The sequence below is a fragment of the Suncus etruscus genome, chromosome 13 (assembly GCF_024139225.1).
Source record: "Suncus etruscus isolate mSunEtr1 chromosome 13, mSunEtr1.pri.cur, whole genome shotgun sequence".
In the NCBI taxonomy this organism is placed as follows: domain Eukaryota; kingdom Metazoa; phylum Chordata; class Mammalia; order Eulipotyphla; family Soricidae; genus Suncus; species Suncus etruscus.
Genome location: NC_064860.1, coordinates 78,346,106 through 78,360,005, shown reverse-complemented (window position 1 = coordinate 78,360,005; position 13,900 = coordinate 78,346,106).

The following is a 13,900-nucleotide window of genomic DNA, read 5'->3' as shown; positions in this document are numbered from 1 at the left end:
AAAACTTCTACATAGCATTATGAAGATTAAAGAGTTTAAAGAACTTTGTTAAGGATAGATTAAGCACTTAACATGAAAAAGTCAAAAGAACTTGTATATATAATATATATATTTATACAATTGTATTTACAAATAATTTATAATTCTTATAGAATGAAGAAGGAAGTCAAAATCCGAGAAAGATCACTAACTATGGGACTATATCAAAAAGGCCTGGGTTTTGGAATACATGAAAAATTTAGTAATAATAAGACAATAACAATATATTGTGAAAAATAATTTGAACCGACTTTGAAAATGTATATGAGTAAATAATCAGCTCAGTATGATTCTCAAAAATGTTGAAATTCATTTCAGGTAGAAGTATTACTTTCCACCCTACCATGTATCCCAGTCAATAAAGACAGTAGGTTTTAATTTATGTAGTTTGATAGTAAACAATAAGAAATATAAAGTTCAGTACAACTTGTCTCATTGTGATTCATCCCCCTCTCAAGTAAATGAGTGTGAGCTTCAAAACTAAAGGTAATTAAATATTTTGTTTGCAATAAAACTAGAAGTACAAAGTTGAGAAGATGCTAATGAAGCCTGAACCAGAAGAATAGTGAGTAAAGTTGGAAAGTCTCTCCCTTCCTTGTTCCTCCCATTTCTGGGAGGGGTCTTGGGAACCGGATAGTAGGTGTAACCTTACTTGTGAGACCCTCCCATTCCTGGGAGGGGTCTTGGAAATGTTAGATAAGGCTTGAACCAAGGGAATTAGGCCTTTTTGGCTCTTTGCCCCTTTTGGCTCTTTGCCCTCTCTGCGCTGCTGTGCGCTTTGGCTTCTGGGTTTCTGTGTTCTGGTCTTTGACCAGCATGGAGCCCAAAGGAAAGATGGCTAACAGGAAATAAGATGCAGGGCTAGCAAAATATTGCTGTGCTTGAAAGGTTATGAATAGACCACACACACGTGGTGGCTAGGGCTTAAATAAAGTTGTTGCTTCCTGACGCCTGACTGTGAGTGAGTGATTTCACCTGGGCCTGAAACTCGCCGACTGCATGAAGGTTGCAGAGCCACGTGAACTGGAATGGCATGGAGAGAAATCCACCGCCATCCAGCCCCATCGTTAATTATTTAATGCAACACTTCCTAAGGGTAGATGGCCAATTATAACTCTGATAGACCAGATGTAGGCTTCTTAAACTTGTTCTAATAGTATCTCTATTCCTCTCTAGCAATACAGTATGGATAAATTCTGCCAGAAATATTTGAATTAATTTCAAGGTTGAATTTTAGTAGTAAAATACAGAGAATAAACCTGTTTTGATTTTAAATCCTATGTAATAGAGCTACCTGAAAGGGCTTGATGATGACTTCTTTAATATAAGAAATTGCAATTTTAGAAGTCCATAGGGCAGGAATTATTTTCAAGAGAAGAGCCTACCATACCAAATACTCTTGCTTTTATTGAAGTGACTCTCACTCTTTTATCAGTATTGGTGCATCTGGGATTACATCCTGATGGTATGTGCATTGCTTCTTTAATGTTCTGTCCTGGTGTTGTGGGGGTGAGTGTGGGGTTTGTTCACAGGTGTTTACTTCAAAAGGATTGTAGAGCCTTCACTATAAAAGATAAAACTTGGCCTTTCACCTGCTAAGAATGTACTCTGTTACTTGAGCTATAACCCTGAACCACAGTAAAGGCTCTTTAAGAGAAAGAAACACATCAAAGTAAATTTCCAGTGCCCTCCTTTTTCTATGGCCCTGAAAATGCATTTAGCGAGGGAAGTCAGGATTGGATGCTTCTGTCTATAGAGTGCTTGCCTTGCACTCCAATCTGATTCCCAACTACCATGTGGCTCCGAGTTTACCAACAGTGCTTTGAGTTGCAGAGTCAGGAATAAATCCTGAATACCAATTGGTGGTGGTGGTGGTGGTGGTGGTGGTGGTGGTGGTGGTGGTGGTGGTGGTGGTGTGTGTGTGTGTGTGTGTGTGTGTGTGTGTGTGTGTGAGCTTTAAAGACCAGTAGCACATAGACAAAAACAGATTACAACAGGTATGTCCACATTTTATAGATTGTTTAAGTGAATAGAAACTAACTACAGGTCTAGATTGAGATTCACAATACCTCCCAACTATACAGAAAGGAAGAGCAACACAACAACTGCTTAATTATAAAAGAACATGAAATACTATAGTTGTTTTTTATATATAGTTGTTTTTATTTGTTTGTTTTTGTGCCACCAATAATGATGTTTGTTCAGGGATTTCTCCTGGATTTATTTCAGGGATCTCTCCAGGTTGAGCTCTGTGGACAATATATAAAGTGGAGAATCTAAATTGGGTCAGCTACATAGAAAGTATATTCATTTACCATTTCTCCAATTTCAAACATGTGTTGTTTTTGTTTTACAATAGCCTAAAAGAAAATATAGAATGGACCTTGCTGATAAAAACTGGTAATAGGCAAATGTTATATTTATTTGAGAAACATGCGGCAGGAAAACATAAGCAAGACTTGAAACTTGGATATTTAAAAAGATATAGTTATAACTCAGTGATTATAACACTAAAATTTACCTTGTTATTATCATTATTGTTATTGTCATTGTGGTAGAAGAATTAGATATGACACTGATGGTAGTGAGAGATTCTCTCAGTATGTCTGGGTGTGAGAATGTCATTCATGTACTTAAAGTTTCCTGGGTGTGTAAATATAAATTTGAGACATCAAACTTAGGAAGTGGCACAGGAAAGGCAGGTAATCTCCTACCCATATCAACAGCCACTTCCACTACTATGTTTTATTTTATTTTGTGTTAGTATAATAAGCTAAAAATCAAAGTTATGGTAGATATATACTATTATATAAACCAATATTTGTTTTCTACCCCTGATGCATATTATTACTATGGTGCAGCTCTTTTGTTGTTATTTCGTCTTGAGGCCACATCCAGAAGTGTTCAGAATTTTTCCTGGCTACATGCTCAGGGATTACTTCTAGTTGTGTTCCAGGGACAATATGGCAGTTTGACAATTAAATGGTTTCAGTTGTATGTCAAGTACACACCCTACCTACTGTACTGTCTCTCAAGTTCCTACTATGGTGCATCTTCTATATGATACCACAGTAATCACAATTTGAATAGTTACATAAAGACTATATTAAATAGTTAGATTTAAAATTTTATTTTACTGAAGAAAGATACTGATTTTCTCTTAATAAGATATTTGTTAAAAGAAAAAAATGTGAGGTCAGAGAAAAACAAGTATAGTCATGTCAGAATTAATTTATCTTTCATCTAGCCATTAAATTATTGTTAGAAGATTTGCTAAGTGATTTGATTTTAGTTAATTTTGTTGTTGTTGTTGTTGTTTTTCTAAGCATTAGTTGGTTTCAAATCCTCATTATTGACTATATTGGTATGTTCCTACTGGGATGACAGTATAGAAAAATCTGAAGTTGCTGCATGCTCAGTCCAGGTGTTTCAAATTCTGTGGCTGATGTTTTGGCTTTTGGGTTTTTGGAGGGAGTTTCTTTTTGGAGGGGGTCACACCTAGCAGCGCTCATGGGTTACTCCTGGCTCTATGCTCAGAAATCGGTCCTGGCAGGCTCAGGGGACCATATGGGATACCAGGATTAAAACCACCATCCTTCTGCATGCAAAGCAAATGCCCTACCTCCATGATATCTCCTTGACTCTGTTTTGGCTTTTATATGATTTCAGCTACCAGGTCTTCCTAAAGTTCAAGAAGGTATGGGGAGGGGAGAAGGTGCCCACACTCACTCCAAAAAAATTCCCTGGGGATGTGAGCTCAGAAAAGAGCATTCCTGGAATTTTGGTCAGTTTGGCTCTCCGATGAGGTCAGTGGTTAAGTGGTGAAGCTGGGCCATTGATGAAGAGACAGTTGTGGGTGATGTGATGCCTTTGACAAAGTGGACACCTTGCCTGCCTCTCCTCCTGAGATTATCATTTTCAGTTTAGAGCTGGTGTACTGATGATTTTTCATGGCTTGCTATACATAAAGATGTTTCTATTTTCTAAATTTTTTAAGCTATAGTAAAAACTTATAAATGCTTTTAACATAAATGTTAAACTAAATTAATTGATAAAACACCTCATGCAAATTAGATGCTTAAGCAATACATCACTTCTGTACCATATCATCCATATCAAATTGTCTCTGTTATGTTGAAAAAAAATAACATATTTAGAGATTTTAATACAACTTTAACAAAATGAATAAAGATCTCATATCTTAATGAATCCAACTCACTGCTTATGCAATCATTTCTAATTTTAAGCCTCAAAAATATACATTTTTACTTATCTCACAAATTTTATATCAAATACCACTAGGGGGACTTGTATTATTGGAAGTGTCTTTTAAAAGTATCAGTAGAAAATTCAATAATAAAAAATATACTAATGTAAAAATGCCAGATAATGATTCTAGATTTTTAATTTCTTCATTTTATAAGAAATGATTTATCTCAATTCTATATAACTTAATTAAAATATTTTATTTTAATGTTTTATTTATATTTATACAAATATATTCATCAAAATTTATTTTTTTATGTTTAAGAGTTTATATATCATTGGTTTGACACCTGACATAGAATATTGTCCCTAGAACACATCCATGAGTTGTCTCTAGGCAGAAATCCAGAAGTAGTGCCTGAGCATCGTCCAGTGTGGCCAAGTCCCTATTTTGACTTTTTCTAAAAAAGAAAAAAAAAAGATTTAGGGTACAGCTAATAGGTTTTTACATTGCATGTAGTTGACCTGAGTTCAATCCAAGTTACCACTAATGTTTATCCACCGCACATATGATTCCTGAATTTAGAGACAGAAGTAAGCCCTGAACTCAAATGGGTATGGCCCACTTAAAAAAAGAAAAGAAAAGAAAAAGAATGGCTGTATCTTACACTTACAACTTATAAAAATATAATGATGCTAGTATTTTAATATAATAACATATTAACTATAGTATAATTAATATATACTTGGGATAAATCACTTATAATTTAAAGATTCTTGAATTATGTTTGCAAACTTCTTGTATCGGTATGTACTGCTTCTTGCAATACTTCTAAATATTTAGAATAACTTCCAAATAGTTCAAATATAAAATAAATTTATTGTAGAAAATTAACAGTTAAGTATTTCTCCAGTAGAACTATGAGCTTCTTGGAATGAAAAGTATATATATATCTTCAGCTCAAAGCCAACAGGTGCTCATTAAATGCAGCTGAGCTCAGACACTAAATTTAAGAATATCTCATGATTCTGATGACACCAAATAAAGGATCTTATATTCAAAATTTTAGTCACTTTCTACATGTTCTCCAATCACCAAATAAAATGTATGATGTGAAGCAAATGAAAATTACCTCCCCTTTTTATCTTTTTTTTTTTCAACATTTTTGATTCTTTGGGTTATTGCTGAGCTTGTGCTTGGGGGATCAGGTGGTGTCTAGATCAAGGAACTTAAATTTCTTACATGTAAATCATGAGCTTTTATATTTATCATTTTATTTTATTTTTATTTAAGCACAAACCGTTACAAACCGTTTTAGTTTTACAAAAGAACAGCCCACTTTAACAGTGCAACATTCCTACCACCAAAGTCTCCCATCTCTCTCCTCCCCCACCTCTTGCCTGTATTCAAAGCAGACATTCTATTTCTCTCACTCACTATCATTGTCATGATAGTTGTCATGTAGTTATTTCTCTAACTGGACTCACCACTCTTTGTGGTAAGCTTCATTTCATGAGTTCCAGCTCTTTTTGTTTGTTTGTTTGTTTGTTTTTAAAGTCTGCTCTACTCCCTCATTTTCCCAATAAACCAGACTTCTACAGATGGAAGTAAAGGAAAGCTGTTAGGTAAACTCTGCCCTCTAAAGGGCATAAGTAAAAGTTGGGATATGTGAGAAATTTCCAAAATAACATTGACAGCCTTTATATGACAACGACATGTGAGATTCAGAGAGTATTTGATAAATTTCCAGAGCTACTATTTTACCTTTTATATGTTTTCACATATATAAGACTACTACCTTTATTTCTGTACAATTTTATTTTTATTTTAAAGTTAAAGTTATTTGGCTATATAAAATTTGTATTAAATAACATTTGGATTTGCTATTATAGAAAGTAACTAATATTAGGAATCAATTTTTATTTAAAAATAAATTGGTCTACACTACAGATTAAATTGGAAAATGCCATTACTTTTTTCTGTTAAAATTCTCAATTTTTTCCATTTTTTATTGTTGTTTCTTTTGCTTTGTTTGTACAAATTTTCCAAATATTTCTTTGATTTGACCTCACACCTGGCAGTTCTTAAGGGATCATGTATGGTAGTTGGGATTATATCCAGGTTCAGCTGTGTGCAGGTTAACTTAACATCTTTTATTGTCTCTCTTGTTTCTTTTACCACCTCTAACTACATCCTTTGGCTATTACTTCACCTTGAAGTGTCTCTCCTCTCCTACTGCCTCCTGTCTACTTTTCCATTTTATTTTAAGTAAACTCTCCTCCAATTGATGGATTTAATTCCAAGAGTTCTTCTTTCAGAAGATTCCCTTAATATCTCCAGAATACATTAAGGAGCCCAGATTACAGATGTTTGCCTTTTTTATGCTTATTTATTAATTTTATCATTCTTTTTTTTCTTTTAACACTCCACATATATTTTTATATGTTCTAGAGTTACTGTATTATTGCTCCTATCAAAGTGCCAATACACCTCTGCCCTATTAGTCCATTGGAGTCCTCTGATGTTTCATCCTCCTCCCCTCCTCCAAATCTGCAGTAAAAGTTGCATACCTTCAATTTGGAACTTTAATTCTGAGGCTAGATTCTATGAGTCAGAACCTTTAAAATCTAAGAAAAATATGCATATTAAATATCCTCCTGACACTAAACAACACAAACAATGACAGTTGTATGAGGTGCTGTTTGTGAAAGAAAGAAGCTATTGTAGAATAAACATTTAAACATTTTTCGAATTGGTAAGAAGAATCTATCTGCAATTGCCTTAATGAATAGGTTTGTATGTAACTTCAAAGCTAAAATCAGTATCGTTATGAAAGAGATTCTAGAGAGTTCTTTATACTTCCATCACCATGAGAAAACAAGGTAGGAAGATGGGCATCTATGAACCAAGATTGTCTGAGCATGTAACAAGTCTGCTAACTCCTTGATATTTACAGATTCCAGGACTATGAAAATTAAATTTAAGCAAGTGTTTTTAATGTTTCTATGCCTGTGGGCTGAGTTAAACAGATTATGGTGGTTTGAAATGGCACCAAGAGAAACAGAAATAGAAGTTGATGAACAGAGAAGGGAGCAGAAGTATTTTTCAGTACACAAAGAAATTTCAGTAAAAATTGACATATTACAGATTCCAAAAAAGTTAAAAAATAAAATTTAAAAATAAATAAATTGAATTGAAATAAAAATAATGGGACATACCGTACACTTTTTGAAGTTACTGGGCTTCATAAAAAGTGATTGGATGGGGCCAAACTCAGGTTCGAGCACATAATTTTCACTCTTGCCCACTGCAGAAAGCTTTTGCCTATTCTATATAAAATTTCTTAAGATGTTTTTTATCTTATTTTGTTGAAAAAAATGTCTTACTCCACAATTTAATTTATTATTTTGATATTTTATAAATGTTTTTCTTCTTGTAACTGATGCTATTTCCTAAGAAAATCTTATTTTTTCTATTATATATTTAAAACCTTATTGTTTCACAGCTATGTCCTAACATAATAATTTTATTGATTTTTGATACTTATTCAAGTCTTTCTTCCTAACATTCACATTGTTGCACAAATTCTATCAAGAGGAAAATTCGTGATAGTCCATTGATTAGAAAAAAAGAGCTTACACTCAGTTTTATACTGAAACAGTTTCAATAGAGTCTTATTACATATCTTTTTCATATTAGTATTGCAATAAAAAGGCCAATGTACTGTAACAGGATAATGGAACTCTGCTCAAAGATATTTAGGAATAAATTCTATTGGCAGAGATGTTAGAAACTACAAAAAATTATTTACTTATACCATATAGAAAAAAACCTGAACTTTAAAAGGCAAAAATATTAAATAATTTTAGATCTCTATAGCCCTTTTATACCTCGTACTTTCTTATGTTAGGTGACTTTTGCCATTGTAGCCCTTAATTGTCTAGAATGAGGGTTTTTTTCTCTTTTCCACTCTGGAGAAGTGCGTGTTCTTTGCTATATTCATTTCTCTCTCTTTCTTTCTATCTGTCTTTCTTTCTATCTGTCTTTCTTTGTCATGCTTTCTCTCTCTGTCCCCAGCTGCTAAAAAGAATAGACTTGAATATACTAATATAGATCCTTAGATGTATGTTCAATTATCTTTAATAAAAGAGCAAGATAAACTAATTGTAGCAAAAAGCCTGTTCACCAAGTGGTGTTAAGAAACCTGGCCAGTTATATGCAAAAAAAGCAAACTCAGACTTCCATTTAATACCATGCACAAAAGTGAAGTAAAATGGATTAATTACCTTGATATAAGACCTAAAACCATAAGGTTTATAGAGAAAAATTCACAAATAACTTTTCAGGACATTGAAGCTAAAGGCACCTTAAACAGTAAAAAGCCACTGACCAAACAAGTGGAAATAAAAATAAACTAATGTGACTATCCATTAAACTAGATGCTTCTGCATCTCAAATGAAGTGATAAACAGGATATATAGACTACATAAAGATTGTGAGAAATAATTCCCCCAATTTTTATCTGATAATGTTTAATATCTAAGATATATGACCCTGATAGAGGTTAACAAGAAAGAAAATCTAACCTCTTCAAAACAAATGGGGAGAAAAGATAAACAGAAACTTCCTCCAAGATAAAATACAGGTGGACAAAATACACAAGAAAAATGTGCTCCACATCATTAGTCATCAAAGAGATTCAAATCAAAGTTACAATCATATATCATCTCCTGACATAGAGACTGGCACACATCAAAAAGAACAAGAACAAAAACAATGTTGGCCAGATACAGGGAGAATGAAACTCTCATGTAGACTGGTCCAGCCATTTTGGAAAACAATATGGAAATTCCTCAAAAAATTGGAAATTGAACTCCCATAGACAGAGCAAAACTACTCCTGAAACAATATTTTAGAGGCCCCAAACAATACAGTGTAGAAATGCTTCTCTACTCCTATGTTCATTGCAACACTAACTACTATAGCCAGAATCTAAAAACATCCCAATAATAGATTAATGGAAAAGAAACAATGGGATACTATTTAACTGTTAGGTAAACGAAGTTATGAATTTTTCTTATATATGGATAGATATGAAGAATTTCGTGCTGAGTAAAATGTGTCAGAGGGAGAGAAATAGACAAAGAATGATTACACATTATATTTTTTATTAGAAAAAAAAAGATAGTATTGTAATCATATTCAAAGACAATTGAGATGAGGGCTGGGAGGTCTAGTTATTTGTAGAAAATTTGCCACAAAGTGCCAAGGGGTGCAGTTATGGCAGAGAAGAGACTCCTTTGTAAATAATAGTTGGAAATGATCATTCTGGATAAGAACTGGTAATGAAAGGAGCTAAAGCGATATGCATGATATCTCCTTCACTAATAATATTGCAAAACACAGTGTCTAAAATGAAAAAAAGTGAAAGAGAGAGAGAGATGGAGGGAGGGAAAGAGGAAGGTAAAATTGGGGAAGGGCAGGTGGAAGGGTAGAAGGGGAACTGGGGACATTGTGAGAAATGTGTACTAAGTGGATGGATGTTTGACATTTTATGACTGCGATTCAATAATCTGCTACTTTTTAACTGTGTGACTCAATTAAAAATATTACAAATCACAAGATAAAATACTTAACATATACGTTTCATAGCTATATAGCTATCTTCAAAAATTAGAAGTAAATATGGTTATATTTCTAGGGCAATACCTAGTGATGCACAGCTCTTACAGTGGATCTGCATTCAGGGCTCACTCCTGATTATACTTAGGAAACTTACGGGGTACCTGGAATCAAACTCAGGTCTGATCCCTGCTAGGAAAGTGCCCTATCTACTTTATTATCTCTCTGCCCTCCCCAAAAGCTGAGTATTTAAAAGGGTTTCCCTGTCCACTTTGAGTATCTTATTGTTTATTTATTTAATAAATATTTTACTTTCTGTAAATGCAACAAAAGCTTGCTAATTATTTTAATTCACATATTTCAGATAAACAGAAAATAACACACATTTGAATAATTAATTATAGTGTTGTGATTATACTAATTTATGTGCATATTCATGAATTTGAGTTAAATTATTTACATTTACCCAATAAAGACTTTCTGTCATTCACCTCCTGTGACTTTTTGATGATATTTCAACTTTGTACCTAATATATTGTGCTGTGGTTGAATAATGTTAACCAAGATATTCTTTCTGTCTCCCCTAACACTTCTCTAAGTAAATTTATTTCTATTTTTCTTAACTAAATCATAAAAAGCAATAATTTTAATCAAGTCTTAATGACATAATGTTTTAATGACCTATATGAAATAAAATTGAAACATAATTGTAGCTTCAAAAGTAAAATCAATGAGGGTTCTATCAAAAATCCTCAAATATTAAATGACATAAATTATCACTAAGTTTATTCTTTTAAAGAGTCAAATTAGGGGCCAGAGCAGTGACACAAGTGCTAGGGCATTTGCCTTGCACGTGCTAACCTAGAATGGGCCTCGGTTCCATCTCCAGAGTCCCATATGGTCCCCCAAGCCAAGAGCAATTTCTGAGCGCATAGCCAGGAGTAAACCCTGAGCGTCACTGGGTGTGACCAAAAACAAAACAGAGAAAAGAGTCAAATTAAAAAATGTGTACTATTAGAATGTCAGTTCAAATGATTTTGGCTAATTGTAAACATAAAAGTGGCCAAAAGAAAACCTAAACATCATGATAGCCAATATAAAATGGTATTCTAGGTGGAATCATAAAGAAGAGAATATGATATTCAGGACTGGAAACATAACACCATATGGGATGCTGGGAATTGAACCCAGGTATTTAGTGGGTCTGTCACATGCAGAAGGATTGTGTTTAGAATCTCGGCATCCCATATGGTCCCTTGAGTCTACCATGAGCGATTTCTGAGTGCAGAGTCAATAATAACCCCTGAGTGCCACATGGTGCTCCCCCTCCCAAAAATAAAAAAATAAATAAAAAAGAAAATGTGATGTTAGACTAAAGAATATTAAAATAATAATTTATTTTGAGTAAAAATTTTTCAAATGAATACAAATTTAATTAAATTTAATTAATGAATGTAATATTTTAACTTATATTTTAATTGTAAATGATAAATACATTACATTGTTACAAGAGGCAAATACTCATAAAATTAAAAATGTATGTAGATATATTGGAATTATGTTTTTCTGTAAATATAAAACTGTTCTAAAATAAAATTTAAAAATTTTTTTTGAGGGGGGCATTCCCGGTGACACTCTGGGGTTACTTCTGGCTATACGCTCAGGAATTGCTCCTGTCTTGGGGTACCACATAGGACACTGGGAGATCAAAATGCAGTCCGTCCTAGGCTAGTGCGCACAAGTCAGACACCTTACCGCTTGCGCCACCAACCTGCCCCTAAAATAAAATTCTTATCAAGAAATTGACTAGCAGTGAATCTTGAATGACATTTTTTCCAACCTTCTGTATGACATTAAGTTAAGAACTTTGGGAAATTGAATTCAATCTTTTAGTATTTGAGTCTTAAAAGATACAAATAACACGTTAAAGTTTAAATGTGTTGAAATGTCCTGAATTCTAGTAGAAGCAGATTGTTTTCACAATGCCTTTGTAGAAGGAAATCAATGGTTAATTATTTTAATCATGCAAACATTATTGTTTGGTAGGTATTTATATAGAGAACAAACACAATAGATTTATTGCTGTATGTTTGAAGTTGAAGGAGTTCCCTTTGAAAAGAACCTTTTCAAAATATTAATTTATAGTGAGATCTTTATTATCATGACATTCATTTATAGAAAGATATTTAGTTTTGATTTTTTTCATTGAGGACCATACCTGGAAATGCTGAGGGTTTACTCATGATACTGAACTCAGGGATCATTTGGGGCAGTGCTCAAGGAATATATGATATTCCCTGAATTGAACCTGACTCAGCTACTTGCACAACATATGCCTTACTGAGTGTTCTATCTAGCCACTCCCTAGAGTGAGGTTTTAGTCAGTTAAATATTAAGGAAATTACATGTATGCTAATTGATACTTTTATTTCTTTTATTACAAAATTTTAGTACAGAAAATGAAAATGTATTCAATTAAAAGTTGCTATCAGGGGCCAAAGTGGTATGAAGTGGCAATATTCTTTGCATGTAGGTTTCAGTCTTTATCATCTGAAGATTTGCCAGAGCACCAAGATGAATAACTTGGCACTGAACTGAGAGTCACCCATGATCACCATTGGGTTTAAACATCTACTCTCCATATATCTCCACTAACACAGGCTGTAATAGAACTATAGAATTAGAAATATTTGAGGCCAGAGATAGCACAACGGTAGGGCCTTTGCTTTGCAAGCAGCCCATTTTGGATGGACAGTGGTTCAAATCCAGGCATCCCATATAGGCCCCCCGTGCCTGCCAGTAATGATTTCTAAGCTCAGAGCCATAAGTAACTCCTGAGTGTCGTTGGGTGTGACCCCTCCCACCAAAAAAAATTTAACCAATGTTAAATAAGAGTAGTATTATATTAAGTAATAAGGAATTGATAAATCTATATATTTTATAAGCATGTCAGACTGAAGAAACAGTACAAGCATTTGGGCAAAGAACATCTGTCCATCAGCTATAAGTTTTATGTTTTTATTTATTGTTATAACTAAGTATAATTTTCATGGAATTACTTTAACATAATTTCAAATATCAAGTAATTTAATAAAATATACAAATTAATTCATTCTTCATACTTAATGGAAAAGTAAATTTCTAACATCTGAGACTGATTATATATATTTTTGATTATGTATAGGCACTAAGTACTAAGTACTTATATAGTATGTATGGCATGATGATACAAGCTTTATATACATTATATTAATCTTTAAATCTTTTTATAAAATATTGATTACAATTAATTCTACTTTAGCAATATGGGAATTTGTAGTTTAAGCCTCATGATAATAAGGATTTATTGATTAAAGGGGTGAGGAAATAATGTATGACAAGGCATATCTACTTCATAAATCATGAATGTTTATAAGAAGTGAATTTATGGGGCCGGTGAGGTGGCACTAAAGGTAAGGTGTCTGCCTTGCAAGTGCTAGCCAAGGAAGGACTGCGGTTAGATCCCCTGGTGTCCCATATGGTCCGCCCAAGCCAGGAGCTATTTCTGAGTGCTTAGCCAGGAGTAACTCCTGAGCATCAAACGGGTATAACCCAAAAAACTAAAAAAAAATAAATAAAATAAAAATAAAAAAGAAGTGAATTTATATCTGAATTTATAACAGGGACAGATCTTTAAAAAACACATTCCAGTGCATGTAAAAAGCTATATGTCACTATATTATTTATTGTATATCAACGAACATTTGAGAAATTATATTTTAACATTTTTATTGAATTGTAAATGACTACTATTTTACATTAAAATGGCAATTGTTATTATTTTAAAATTTGAAAGTTATTTTGTCTTTTTGTGTCATTGTTGGGCAGAGTTATTCATTTTGTCTACTTAATTTACATGTTGAGGACAATGTGTTCAATAAATTATCATACAATCTGCTTAAAAGCATTATTAAATGCATAGATGGTTCTATAAAGACCTATTTTTGCTTTCTTGACATAATACTTTCCAACTTATTTCAACCATTTCCCAAG